Consider the following 14,622-nt stretch of genomic DNA (forward strand, 5'->3'; position numbering starts at 1 on the left):
TGATATCGTAGGACTTCATCCTCTTCCATCTGACACAAGTCTATCAAGGCTCATCAGGACTGGCTTCATTGTTTTCCTCTGTGGACTGGTAAGGCTGCTACCCCCTCACATGGAGGTGATCAAAGAGCCAGCCCATGAGTTCATGTCATGTCACAATTTGCAGATGATATATGGTAGTAGACCTGAGTGACCCCAAAAATTTTCCCAGGGAACACCTACAGCTGATAAATCTATTCAGCCAAGTGCCCGGATACAAAATCAACTCAAAAAAATTAGTAGCACTCCTGTATACAGAAGACAAAAGGGCTGAGAAAGAAATTGGGAAAACAACACCCTTCACAATAGCCACAAAGGACATAAAGTACCTTGATGTAACTCTAACCAAACAAGTGAAAGACTTGTATGAAAAAAAAAAAAACTTCAGTCTCTGAAGAAAGAAATAGAAAAACATATGAGAAGAGAATTCCTAAAGAAATAATTCAAATGGCTGAGAAACATTTAACGATATGTGCAAGATCGATAGTCACCAGGGAAATGGAAACCAAAAGTAGTTTCAGGTATGGTCTAAAGAGAGTCACATTGGCTAAGAATATTCAGACATTGCTAGTAGGAGTACAAAAATATATAGCCACTAAGGACATATTTGTGGCTTTTCCTCAGCAATATGGAGAATGTTCTGCCTCAAGAACCAGCTATACCACTCTTGGGCATATATCCAAAGAATGTTTCATCTTTCCATGGAGACATTTATGGAAACATGTTTATGATTGCTTTAATCAACACTTCCAGAAATTGGATAAAACCCAGATGTCCATAACAGAAGAATAGATAAAGCAAATGTGGACATTTATACAACAAAACAGTACTCAGTCATTTTACAAAGTAAATCATGAAATTCGAAAGAATATGCATATCTGCAAGCAAACTAGAAAAAAATCATTCTGAGTATATAGTAACACAAGTTCAAAAATACAAATATGGCACGTATCTTCTCACATGTTAATATTACTTTTAAAGTGAATGATAAGCAATGTACAGCACATAAAACCATATAGGATACACACAGAATAAGGGACTAGTGTTTGAGAACAAATAACTAGATCTCCCTAGGAGAGGTTAATAAAATAGTTATTGATAGATGGAAGATGGGCTCATAAAGAAGAATCGGTTGGAAGTGGGGAAAAGGACATTATGGAAAGTAATATGAAGAGAGACAGTGAAGATGAAATGTCAATTGAATATTACTGTAGTAACCTAATACAGCAAAAGCTGCCTAAAATGTATACATATCTGAAGGTGATCCAAATGAAATAATACGAGAGAGTCCCAACAGCATGTCATTTGTCATCAAATGAAGTATGTGTTATATCTACTTGAGGTGGTGGACAAAAGAGTCTTATTAGAATGTCTAAACAATGCACACTTTTATCAAGATTATAATTTGCTCTCCATAAATTCACTACAAGTCTCTATCGCTGAATACAGCATTTACACAACTCACTGAATATAGAGAAATTAAGCTAGTGCCTACATAGAAATTTCACTATATAGGTACATTTATCTATATCTGAATTGATATATATATAGAGAGAGAGAAAGAGAGAGAGAGAGAAATAGATATATGTGTGTAATCTGTATATGTATTTTTAAATTCCAATAACCAAATATTGCAAGATTATACATAGGAGGCATCAATTAATTATTTTGTTTGTTTATATATAAGAGTTAACAGTACATCATTTTTTCACTTTCCTACATTCAAAGCCTCTTGCAGTTTTAGCTCTTGAAATTTCATGGCTGCGTTTTCATGAATGGAGTTTACATAAGTTAGATATCAAATTTTGATTTGCATTATATTGTATATATCTCATTATAATAATGTATATAGTAAAAATACCATGAAATTATATCAGTAGTAATTATGATAAACAGTATTACAGTAAACTAGAAAAGTATAGAGATGAAGTACTTTTCGTTTTGGTTGTTGTTATGAGATAGTTGACTGAGCCCAGCCACATCAAGATTTCTGTTGCCAGGTTCAAAACTGAGTTCATAATCACAGGCTTCAAAACTTACTCCTATCCCGATTCTTAAAGTGATTAATGTTTGTCTTTTAATCAGGAAAGAATGTAAAGAGGAAAGTGGCTGATAATCTAAGCTAAGCATACAACTTATAAATTTGTTGTCTGTCTTGATTTAAATTGCTTATGAGCAGCTTGCCCACTCTATTGGTCCTGTATAATTCTGAATTTGGTGCCAGACTTCCAGGAGGAAATCTGAATACAAAAGCTGAGTTGAGAACCCTGAACCCAGGTGTCCTGCATAAGGCTGAGTCACTAGTATTTACTTTCTTGGTCAAAACCCCATGTCAAAATATGAATGAATTCTCTCCCTCTCCAGCCCCCACACCAATGTCCCTATTCTAGTCCACTGATAAGGGATGTCCTCCTCCTCTACTATCTTACTGTAGCCTATCAAGTCTCATCAAAATTGTCGGGATCTACTTTCCCTGTTGCTTAGTTTAGCCACTTTGACTGAAAGAAGTGATCAAAGAGGTAGCAAAGTGATCAAAGAGTGACTGCCCCTGCTCCCCTTACTAAAGGAAATCAAATGTTCAAAGTACCCTTCACAACAGCAATCCAAAACAAACAAGCTGTTTTTGTTTTTTTGTTTTTTATGACCTACAATTTTGTCTCAGACCCTGGTGTTCTCCAAAGTCACTGTGGACCATGATGAAATCATACAGGTTGTAGAAGAAAGAAAGAACCAAACATGTTTTTCACCTGGAGGAACCAGGTGTAGAGCCCCAGGGCTATGGGATTCCAAGAGTACATGGATGACAGGGAAATAGAACAACAAAAAGACAGCAAATTCAGAGCAAGTCTGGCTACAGTGACAGAAATATCTCAGTACTATGACCCTCAGTTGTCTGGACTTTGCTACAGTGTTTGTACTGACCTGTCATGTAAAACTTTGGGTATGCACAGACTAAGAGCCTGAAGCAACAGTAGGAAGCAGCTGTAGCATACAAAGTTTTCTCTAACACTGCTGAGGTCTGAGCCTGTTACAGGACCTAAGCCAAGAATCTCCTTGGATCAGCCTCAATGCAGGGGACTGTCTCTGCATAGTGAAGAGTCTGACATGTCCCTTCCTTTGCTTTGTCTCAGCCTCCTCCTGAAACCTTTGTTTACATCAATGAGGATGCCTCTGCTCAGTTGTGGTTATTACTGGGGGCCCAACAACTACATGGAGGCAGACGTTAACCTTGCTACATTTATTCCCATTTCCAGCCCACTTGACCTACATTATAAAGTCTGGAATGTTTTTGACAGAGAACCAAGTCAACTATGGAATGCCGATCTGTGAGTACTTGCTTGAATGTGCTATGGTTGTTCTGGTTAAAAGACAGTACATGACCTGCTAAACACATGTAATTCCATTGAGAATAATGAACTAGATAGAGGACAATGTGAAAAACAGTTTCACATTTTTTTTCTGCTTCATTGTGCATTGCAAACATTTACACTTCTCTGTGTTATGTTTCCAGCCAGAAATAAATCAGGGATAGGAAAAACCTAACTTTTGTGTCTGATCCATGGTGTGATTCCATGGTCAGGCTTATATATTAATAACACACTGACTCTAATATGTCCTGATAAGTTTCCATTCTTCTCAGGTCTATTTAGCCATCTAAAGATCTTATGTTTGAATATCTGTTTTTTTCCAGAGACTTGGAGAGTTCTGCTAAATTGAACTTGAATATCCCTATGTCTTCAGTGCAACTCTTAGGATCTCATGTTTCTCATATTCTGGCTTTAGTATCTTTAAAGTATCTCAGAGTTTAGACGCTGTGGTCATAATCATTACTTATTTATTTATCATTGACATTGTAATATAGTGTTCTGAAATTCGTGTGTTTCATGCCCATATTCTGTCTTCTACTTAGATCTGCTGGAAACCCAGTGTTCTGTGATTTGATTGGAAGCTCTATGATTTTCATTTCCAACCTTTCTGTCTTTCTCCTCCTTCAGAATATCAGTTTTATCTTAGGATTTATTTTACATGGTACTGAGCATTGTCTGTGTATTGCTGTTTATTCTATCCCTCATCGAAGTTCTCCTGGAAACTGTTGATTCTTGTCTCAATATCCAGTTGAATTCATTGCTTGATTCTGTCTTCTTTTCTGTTGTTCATCTCTTTACTTTCTGAAGTATTCATCTGCCACTTTATCTCTCTGATAAACTGTGAGTTAGGTTGTTGGTTATTTATGATACTGTAGAGGAGTCATTAGGCTTTTTCATATTTCTATTGTTTAGTTGATACTATAAATGGTACACATGTTCATCTGAACATCAATTTTGGGATTAGTGTGGTCCTTTGATGAAAAGTACCTTATTGAAACCTCAATACATATTTCCTCTCTGAGCAGGAAACAAACATACAAGCCTGTGGTCCTGGTACTTGTATTGTTATGGAGTACTTAAATAGAAAAACAGACACACTAGAATTCCTAATTCATTTTGGAAGTAAGGGACTCTTAGGAATGCTTTCACAAGATGGAGAAACCATAGTTCAGTAGCTCACTGCCACTGGAGAGAGAAGGAATTCCAACACAGGAGGAAGGAAAGAGCCAATCCTCAGAGATAGACAAGAGACAGAAAAGACTGAATTGTTAATTGACAGAAGTCTTAATCTAGATTCTGTTTGTCCTGTGATAGGTGGATCTAGTCTTAATTCCTTGAAGTAGTTTACACAAAGAAATAAAATTTTAAATATATTAACATGTCCACAATCTGTAATCTATTCTGAAATCCTCACTTTAGGAAAAGCAAGTGTATGTAAACAGCTGGGTTAGACTCATGCTTTAGAGCTAAAGCTGGGGTACCAAAAAGGATGGTTCTGGGCTACAAAATGAACAGCCTTTCCTCTCTCTGAATGTGTAATGGCAGATAGGATTTCAGCACAATGAGAAGCATTGAGGTATATCTTCAGCAGGAATGAAAGGACATTAAAAAGTTTGATTTTGTAACTATGACAAGACTAGCCATACTGTCAACATGTCAAGAGATCTGAGAGAAATTTGAGCAGGCAGTATAATCCAAATTTCTTTTATATCTGTCAAAATGACAGAGACTTAACAGATCCCTGGCACCCAGTCGGAGATCCTCCATGGCAATCTCAAAGACTTCATAGCCATCAGAGTTTGGCAGTCTTTTGATGCCACACCAAACAACATTAAGGCTTCAACTGCCACACAGGGCATCATCGGCCTCCAAACACCAGACTCATGAGGCCTGAAAGATTTTTTTATGAAGGAGGCACTTGGGAAAATTCACCTACCCTAGCCAGGCAGAGTATGGCATTTAACTCTACAATTTCCATAGGTTGGGCAGGGACAAACTGGTGGGAGAAACATGTGGCAATTCATTGTTCAGTTTTCAGCATTACCGCAGTTAAAATATGATCAAAGAAAAGGCCATTTCTGTCCATTTTATTTGTGGATAGGCATAGCTAATGACTCCAGATGTCTGTCAGAGAAAGCCTTTTTCATTAAATTAATTCCATATTTGACAGAGCTCTCTGGGATTTGAGGAGGAGCATCTCATTTATTACCATACCTTTTCACTTGAATATTTTTACTAATTAAATCAATTCACATCTTAGTAATATGTTGCACCCTTCTTTACTCCCAATACCACCCTCTCTCCCACATCCCCCTCCCCACATCCCCCTCCCCTATTTTTTCCCATAAATACACACTGCAGCTCCTGTAGTCTTAGGATAAGTGAGTTGTCTCCATCCCCTGTGGTCTGTTAGGGTAGCACAATCAGGGGAAAGTGATCAACAATCAGAAAACATATTGCATGTCGGAGTTATCTTCCTCTTCCCTAACTACTGGACCCACATGAAGCCTAATCATCCCTTCAACTACTTATATGTAGAGGACCTAAGTTCAAACCATGCATTGTCCTTGGTGGTGCTTCAGACACTGTAGAACCCTCTGGGCCCTGTTGCATTGGCCCTGATAATCTTCATGTGGAGTTCCTGTCACACATATATACATGAGTGAGTATATGGATATAACCAACTGAATCAATTGTTTACTCTTTAGAATTACTTTTATGTGATTGGAAAAACATCAGCACTCAGCTCAAATGGAAAAAATGGAGAACGAATTTATTGTTGAATAAATTTGAGAGTCTGGGAACACAATTAAAGTCATCCCAAATCCCATGTTTCAATATGGAAGTAGATTCATGCATTTTTCATAGTAAGTGAATAAAGACAGCTATAAGTCCAATATATCACTGGAAACATCAGAGAGGAGGTAGACAGAAAGATGGAGAAATTTATCATACAGGCCTAAGATGCTGTATGATGTAATTCTTGTCTTTTAGAGAGGCAGAAGCCAGTGGTGTTCTGGGTTACTGAATTCCAAAATGATTTTGTTCACTGTCTGTAAGAGATCATCTCAACATTAGAGGTGTCCAAGAAACGGCGACTCAGGATGTGTCAGGTAGTCTGGACTATGGTAATGAGGCCCCAGAGCTACTACATTCCAATCTCTCCATATCATTAAAGTTTTTATAGCCAGTCTTTGCAGACACAGCTGTTTCCAGGAGTTCTCATTGATACATGTATACAATCATACAGTTCAATATTACTTTGGGATAATCCCTGGGAAAGACTAATTTTCTTTCTCTCAGTTGTTCCTCATTGCCTGGTGTTGACCAATAGATTCTCTCTTAACATAGCATCTGGCCATATATCTCAGATTAATGCAGTACAAACAAATGGTGTTTCTTCCCAGTGATGGTAGGGCTGAAAGCAGAATCGTTCCTTCAGTAGAACCTAGTGGCCTATAGACTCATGATTTCTGTTAAGCTCCCTCTGTAAGGGTTACCCAGACTCTTATCTACCACAGGTTTTGAAAGAAGCTTCTGAAGTCCCTTCCCTAAACACTGAAGGCCATGAGTGAGAAAGTTCAGCCCACCTATGTGCAACAAAGTTACACCTCCTCCCAAGGACGTTCAGCCAACCAACCTGCAACAAAGTTACACCACCTCCCCTTGAGAGCACTTTTGTACTGTCTTAAAATGCTTGGGGTTTTCCTCTCTTTTATATGCTAGTATAACTTACTTTTTTCTTTCACTGCCTTACCTAGGAAACTCTAATTCTTTATTTAATTTGCAAGCTTCATGAAATACCTTTTCTTTAGTTATTACTATTTACATTTTGTAAAGAAAATTAATTTTTACATTAGATTTACATGTGTTTTGCCTACATGTCTGTGTGTGCATGGTTACTTCAAAGGCCAGTGAAGGATGTGGCTACCCTAGAAGTGGTGGTACATATTTTTGGAACCTAAAACTGGCTACTGGGACTTGAATCAGGGTCCTCCACAAGAGCAGCAAGTAGTCATAACATATCAGTCATTTCTCAGGGCCCTAGAACACTATTTTACACAGGTTTATTTATTTTTATTTCATGTCTTGAGTGCTTACCTTCTTGTATATGTGTGAATGCCCAGGTATGCTGGTGCCCAAAGATGCCAGAAAGGATCTTATGACCTAGAGCTACACATGGATCCAAGGCTTCCCAGTGGGCACTGAGAACTGATACTAGCTTTCACTCAAAGGGGTCTGTGTGCTTAAATGCCTGGGCATCTGCCTATCCACCAAAGAGATACTTTAACAGTAAGAGTGCATACAAACTTGTTAAAATTTTTAAGTGAGTATAAAATTAAATCATTTCAAAATAAAAGGACATGAAGTGGTTAATCATATTCCTAGTGAACACCTTAGTAACTCTTCCATACCCCAATGCCTCCACAAACAGAATGATCATCAGCACCTATATATTCAGCAGTCATACGACATAGACAAGTGACAATGCACAGAAAAAAAAACTATTACTAGATGCAGTTTAATTTCTTAGGTTTTAGGAGCCATTCTATGATGTTCCTAAGTTGTCTGGGCTCATTCACAAAAGCTTCAAATGTCACAGGAAAAGTCATGGCCTAAGACCTCTAAGTTTCTGAATTTGATAAAGAATCTGGAAAAAAAATTGACTGACTATACTCATCGCTCTATCCCTATGTGTTTAGAATGAAATGGAAAAACTATCAAATTTTGCTGACTGTATACTTTACCATGGAGGAGATCAATAAGGACAAACAATTGCTTCCTAATATAACCATGGGTTTCCATGTCTACAATTCCTTTAAATCTAACAAAAGAACCCTGGAGGGCCCTCTGATGTTCTTGTCTGGGAGGAGTGATCATATCCCTAATTACAAATGCAAAACAAAACACAAAGCTCTAGGAATCATTTCAGGAACCTGGCCAGAATTTTCTGCTGCTATTGGAACACTTTTGGAGCTCTACAAAGTCCCACAAGTAAGTTAGGAAAGTATTTTTGTTCACAGTCACTTAGGAAACCTGACCAAAAGAAAACAAACAATTGTTTACTTTAGACAGATTTCAAAATCATTGAATGAATTACCTTAGTATGGCAATGATTAGTAGGGGAAAGAGTGTGGTGAAAAGCATGAGCAGGACATGAGCAGTATATTCTGATAATTTCAAAGCAGATAACCTAATAATACTCGTGATTCTATCTCTAAATGCTGGCAAGATGTTCTGTGAATACTGAGGCTGTATTTGCTCACAAGTCAAATTTTACAACACCTAAGTGCCAAATCTTGCATATAAATATCTCATAATACATAGAATGGTCAATATCTGACATAAGAAAATAAAAAGTACAGGACATGTTACTAAATTTGCAACAATCCTCAAATGAAAAATTTTCAAGGAATTTTTATGATATCATTCAGGATAATACACCTCAGAGAGCAAAGAATATCTACATAGGTATATTCCAAATACTGCCTATTGCCAGCCTATACTGAAGCAAAGCATCCATCAAAAGGCATCAGTATAAACAAAGAAAACATTGGGTGAGTGTAAGGGTAGGGAATAATAAAGATCACAAAACCCACAGTGTGGCTCTGATTGTTATCACTCAGTTAAACAATTCATATGTGAAGAATGAACCTATTTCCTCTCTTAAGGTGATGGCCCCAAATACATAGAACATCAGAATCACTTTTGTTCCTGTGTTTCTTCAGGTCACATATGGACCTTTTAATGCCGAGCTAAGTGACAAAGTTACATTCCCATCCCTTTATCAGATGTCTCCTAAAGACAGAGGCCTAATCCATGGTGTGATCTCTTTATTGCTGTGCTTTGGCTGGAATTGGGTGGGGCTTTTTGTGGTTGATGATCTGAATGGAAAAGAGTTACTCTCTCACCTGAAAGCAGAAATGGCAACAGAAGATATCTGTGTGGCTTTTACACAAAAAAATCCCTGCTTATTGGAAGCTAGGGTTAACAAATATTGCTGGTTTTGTGGACCTGAACCAACATACACAAGTGAATGTACAGGTTTTCTATGGTGATATAGATGACTTGTTGATATTCTGCCTTAATAATAGAATATTTTTAGCCAGAGGGAAGGTGTGGATCATGGCAAAGCAACACTTAATACATTTAGATTCTGCAGCAGATATACTTTGATATACTTTTTCAGAGGAAGTGTATCATTTTCAAAGAAGAGAACTATCCCTGGTTTCAAGAACTTTCTTGAGGATCTTACACCCTCCAGATACCGAGGAGATTTTTATTTCTCTAAATTCTGGATTGACAATTTTCTTTGTTCACTTCCTTCTTTGCCATGTGAATCTCTTAATCCCTGCCCAGCAAATATTTCCTTAAAGATTAATCACAAAAAAAATTGATCTGATGACCATTTCTGAATCCAGCTATTCCATATGGAATGCAATGTATTCCATGGCCCATGCACTCCATAAACTGCTATTGAACAAAACTGAAATGGGATCTACCGAAGACAGAAACACAGACTGGCTTCTACCATTGCAGGTAAGTCTCACTCATATGCAAGGGAAGCTCAGGATCTAACATTATTACTAAGTAATTACTGTGGTCAAGCCATTAAAACGTTTTTCTCATTTTATAATTAAAAGTATAAGTTAAAATGGAAAAGCTTCTGTCACAGTGTATGTGTATACATCTGTAATTATCTTATATGATTTTGGGACTGAAAGCACTGACTTGAAGACAGTAAGTTTGAATGTCTTTTAACAAATACTTTCATAGTTTGAGATGAAATTCTGTAACATATAAATGTAATCCATGTAAAGATAAAGCAAGTTTAATATTAAAATTTATGTGCTTTCATGGAATATGCCAAGTTCCATGAGGTATAGACATAGTGACCACATCCAAAGCTGCTTTTTCACATAAAATGAAATTTAGGTTAATAATACAAGACTATAAGAAGAACCTTTCATGGAAAATAAATTCCCTGTTCTAGAGTCATGAGTAACTGAAAAGTAATTGCTTGTACACGTTCTTTATTCTTAATTGCATAAAATGAAGTTAAAACCAAACAGTGCTTCCATCTTAAAGGTTAGAGCATAAACCAGTTAATAAGCTGAGACTATATCTCCATGCATTAGAGATAAATGGATGTGTTTAGGTTTTAAACCAAAAAGATATAAACAGGAATCATCCACACACATACGAGCCTTGATGATCACCTTCAAATAGGGTATCATTAAGAAGACTGTTGAACAAGTAAATTTAACTTTAAATTCTATCAAAGACAGATGAACAAAAAATAAATTCTGAATATATAGTGTACTATGTAATCTTGAGTATTATGGAAAGCAATAATATTTAACATAGACATTGTCACGGTTTCTGAACATGGTCTACCAGAGATGTGATATTAGGTAAGTTTGTATAAGCCTTCTCTAGATAACAGAGTACCTAAGCAACAGTTCTATAATATGAGTAGGAATTAGGTAACAAAATATTGAACATCATAATTTGAAACATTAACCTGTTTAATTTGTTAAATATGGAATTAAATCACGCTAGGGGCATGATTCAGCAAGTAAAAGCATGTGCTTTTCATACAGGGTCCCTGAGTTTGGTTGTCAGCACACATATGGTGGCTCACAACTGTCTTAATTTCAGCTCCATGGAATCTGACACACTCTTTTGCTTTCTGCAGGAGTCAGATATGCACTTTTTGTACATGTCTACACACTTGTAGGCAATAAACAAAAACAAAAATAACACATATGTAGGGGGCCTGAAGTGGCTCAGTGTTTAGAAGTACTTTGTGCTATTTAAAGACCCACAATTCCTGTTATCTAGATAAAAGCTTACAACTATCTGTAACTCTACTCTGGGCAGTACCGTCTTCTGGCCTCCAGAGGCACCAGACACATTTGTAGTGAACATTGTACCAGATAGTGTTCATATCAAAGCTGAAAGTCAAATGTTGTGACAGAAAACAAACCAAAGAGAAATGAAGGCAGGTAGTGGGTCTCTTTTCAGTTTCCTGAATTATAACTGACATAAAGTTTGCACATATTTATTGTACATTTTTAAATGAATCTGGAGTTTTGCATAAACTCCTAATAATATTATCTCATTGTAATCTCATATACATGTATACCAATTTACCAAATTGAAATACACTCATATTCATTGTGTGGCATCAGAAAAGACATATCTTAAGACATATGAATCCACTGATTTTCTCTAAAAAAATTATATTTTCTAATTAGAAATATTTTGCTGGTGCTGGGGAAAGTTACAGGGCCTTGTTTACTCTAAGAACATGCTCCACATGTTCCATACCTTAGATATTTCTCTTTGTGTTCAGTAGCTCTTGTATTACTTTCATGGGGAGAACTTTTCATCTCACTAAAACAAGTGTGGGGGGACACCTAAACAAACTAAGCCTCTTCAAAAACAAAGCTATGTTAGAGAGAGAAAGAGAGGAGAGAGAGAGAGAGAGAATGGATTTCTCTTAAAGGTCATCAAACAGTAATTTGTATGGGCCACTCATATCAAATGATGTCTCTCTTCAGCTGCATCCATTTCTGAGTAAAATTAAAGTGACAAATGCTGCTGGAGATGAAATAAGCTTCGATGAGAACAAGAAAATTATGGAAACGTATGATATACAAAATTTTGTGGAACATACTTAGTACATTTCATTACTAGTTAAAGTGGGAGAGTTTGTCTTCAAGAGTCCACAAGATCAAGGCTTTTTCATCAATGAAGTTCTGATTAAATGGCCAAGCAACTTCAATCAGGTCTGGAAGTTTTCAATATTTAATTTGTAGAGAATATTTGTAAAGGATTACTAAAATTAATTGTGTGATGTCTTTTAGATATTTTTAAATAAATGTTTTTAAATTTCAGTTCACTTTCTTTACATCCCCCAAAATGGTTCCTCTTGCCTCACCTCTCAGCTTCCCCTCTCCTCCTTTTCCTCTCTCCTACTCTCTTTCCCCCAGAAAAAAAAAATGATCTCCCCTCCCACCATATCAACCCTCTCCAACACATCAAGTCACATCATAACTGACCATATCTCATCCACTGAGGCCAGTTCAAGCCAGCCTGCCAGGGGAAAGTGCTCCAAAATGAGGCAATAGAGTTCATGTTTGAAACAGCCTCCGCCCCTCCAACTACATTTGCCAGGCTACAAAGATGAAGAACAAACTACTCATTGGCCAACTATGTGCAGAGGGCCAATGCCCAGACCATACATGCTCCTTAGTTGATGTATCAGTCTCTGTAAACCCCCATGATTCTTAGTTGTCTCTGTTAGTCTTATTTTGGAGTTCCTGTCCCTTCCAGGGCCTTCCAACACTTCCACAAAATGGATAGAACTCCACCCCATGCTTGTCCCAGTATCATCAACCAACTACAGGGTGGAGCCTCCCAGAAACCTGTTCTGTAAGACTCTCTACTGTTGTGGTGTGTCTCAGGTTGGGTCAATTATTATTTGGAGTTTTCTCTCAATCTTTATTCCTGCAATTCCTGTAGGCAAGGTAAGTTTTTGATCAAAGATTTTGTTAATGAGTTGATTTCCCCTCACTCCACTAGTCCTGCCTGGCCAAGAGGTGGTCACTTCAGGCTTCACGTCTCTCCCTGTTAGGGGTCTCAGTTATAGGAACACCCACATCCTCCCACTGACCTCCATCTTGACAAATATATTACCTTAGTTTCCCTTCTTGTTCCCAGCCCTAGAACCTCCCACTAACATTGTCCCTACATCTGATCCCAACTCTTGTTTCTCTCCCAATTACATCTCTTATCCAGTCCCTCCTCTTTATCCACTTCTGCTGTCTAATCTATGTCCCCTTCTGAGTGACATTCCAGCACTCTCCCTTAGACCTTCCTTCTTACTTATCTTCTTCATGTCTGTGGATTGTTGCCGGAGCCCGCCAGCAGAGTTGAACGGTTCTTGAGTTGGGAGTGAGGATTAAAATTAAAAAACTAACACACAACACACATGGGCCTTTTCCAAGAGGCTCCAGTGGAGATATTAGACTCAACCATCCAGCAGCCTGACTTTATTGCAGAGAGCTTTTAAGCCAGAGTAAAAACAGCTCAGAAAAATGGGTTAAATTTATGAGGAGGTGAAACAATAGGTGTGATTTTGAAAAGCTCTCCCACCTGCTGTCACAAACAAAGGGAGATGGACTTGCAAATTCTTCCCTGGCTTCAGTGAAGGCCTGGTAAAAGCAGTCTTCCTGTTGAGATTTAAATATCAAAGCAGCTACCAGAGCAATGGCTTCCAACAGATCGTGGTAGGTTTATCCTGTACTATAGGTCTAATATCCTCTTGTAAGTGAATATATACCACATGTGTCTTTCTGCTTCTGGATTACCTCACTCAGGATGATCTTTTCTAGTTCCCACCATTTCCCTGCAAATTTCATGATTTCCTTGTTTTTAACAGCTGTGTACAGTTCCATCGTGTAAATGTAGCATAATCTCTTTACCCACTCTTTGGCTGAGGGACATCTAAATTGTTTCCAGTTTCTGGTTATTAAAAATATACCCTGTATAAACATAGCTGAGCAAATGTCCTTGTTGTATGGTAGAGCATATTTTGGGTAAATGCCCAGGAGTGGTATATCAGGGTCTTGAGGTAGAACTATTCCCAGTTTTCTGAGAAATTGCCCACTTGATTTCCAGAGAGGTGTGTAAATTTCCACACCCATCAGCAACGCAGGAGTGTTCCCCTTTCTCCACATCCTTGCCAGCATGTGTTATCACATGAGTTTTTTATCTTAGACATTCTGACAGGAGTAAAATTGAATCTTAAAGTCATTTTGATTTGCAATTCTCTGATGGGTAAAGACATTGAGAATTTAAGTGCTCCTCAGCCATTTGTGATTTCTGCTGTGAATTCTCAGTTTACCTTTGTACCTCATGTTTTAATTGGATTATTTGATATGCTGATGTTTGATTTCTTAAGTTCATTGTGTATTTTGGATATCAGCCCTCTCTGTGATGTAGGGTTGGTAAAGATCTTTTCCCAATCTGTAAGCTGCTGTTTTGTTCTTTGATTTCTTTGGTTTACAGAAGCTTTATAGTTTCATGAGATCCCACTTATTAATTGTTGATCTCAGAGCTTGTTCTATTGTCATTCTATTGTCTGCTATGCTAATGAGTTCCAGGCTTTTCCTCCATTTTATCTTCTAATAGATTTAGAGTCTCTGGT

The sequence above is a fragment of the Meriones unguiculatus genome (assembly GCF_030254825.1).
Source record: "Meriones unguiculatus strain TT.TT164.6M chromosome 13 unlocalized genomic scaffold, Bangor_MerUng_6.1 Chr13_unordered_Scaffold_45, whole genome shotgun sequence".
In the NCBI taxonomy this organism is placed as follows: Eukaryota; Metazoa; Chordata; class Mammalia; order Rodentia; family Muridae; genus Meriones; species Meriones unguiculatus.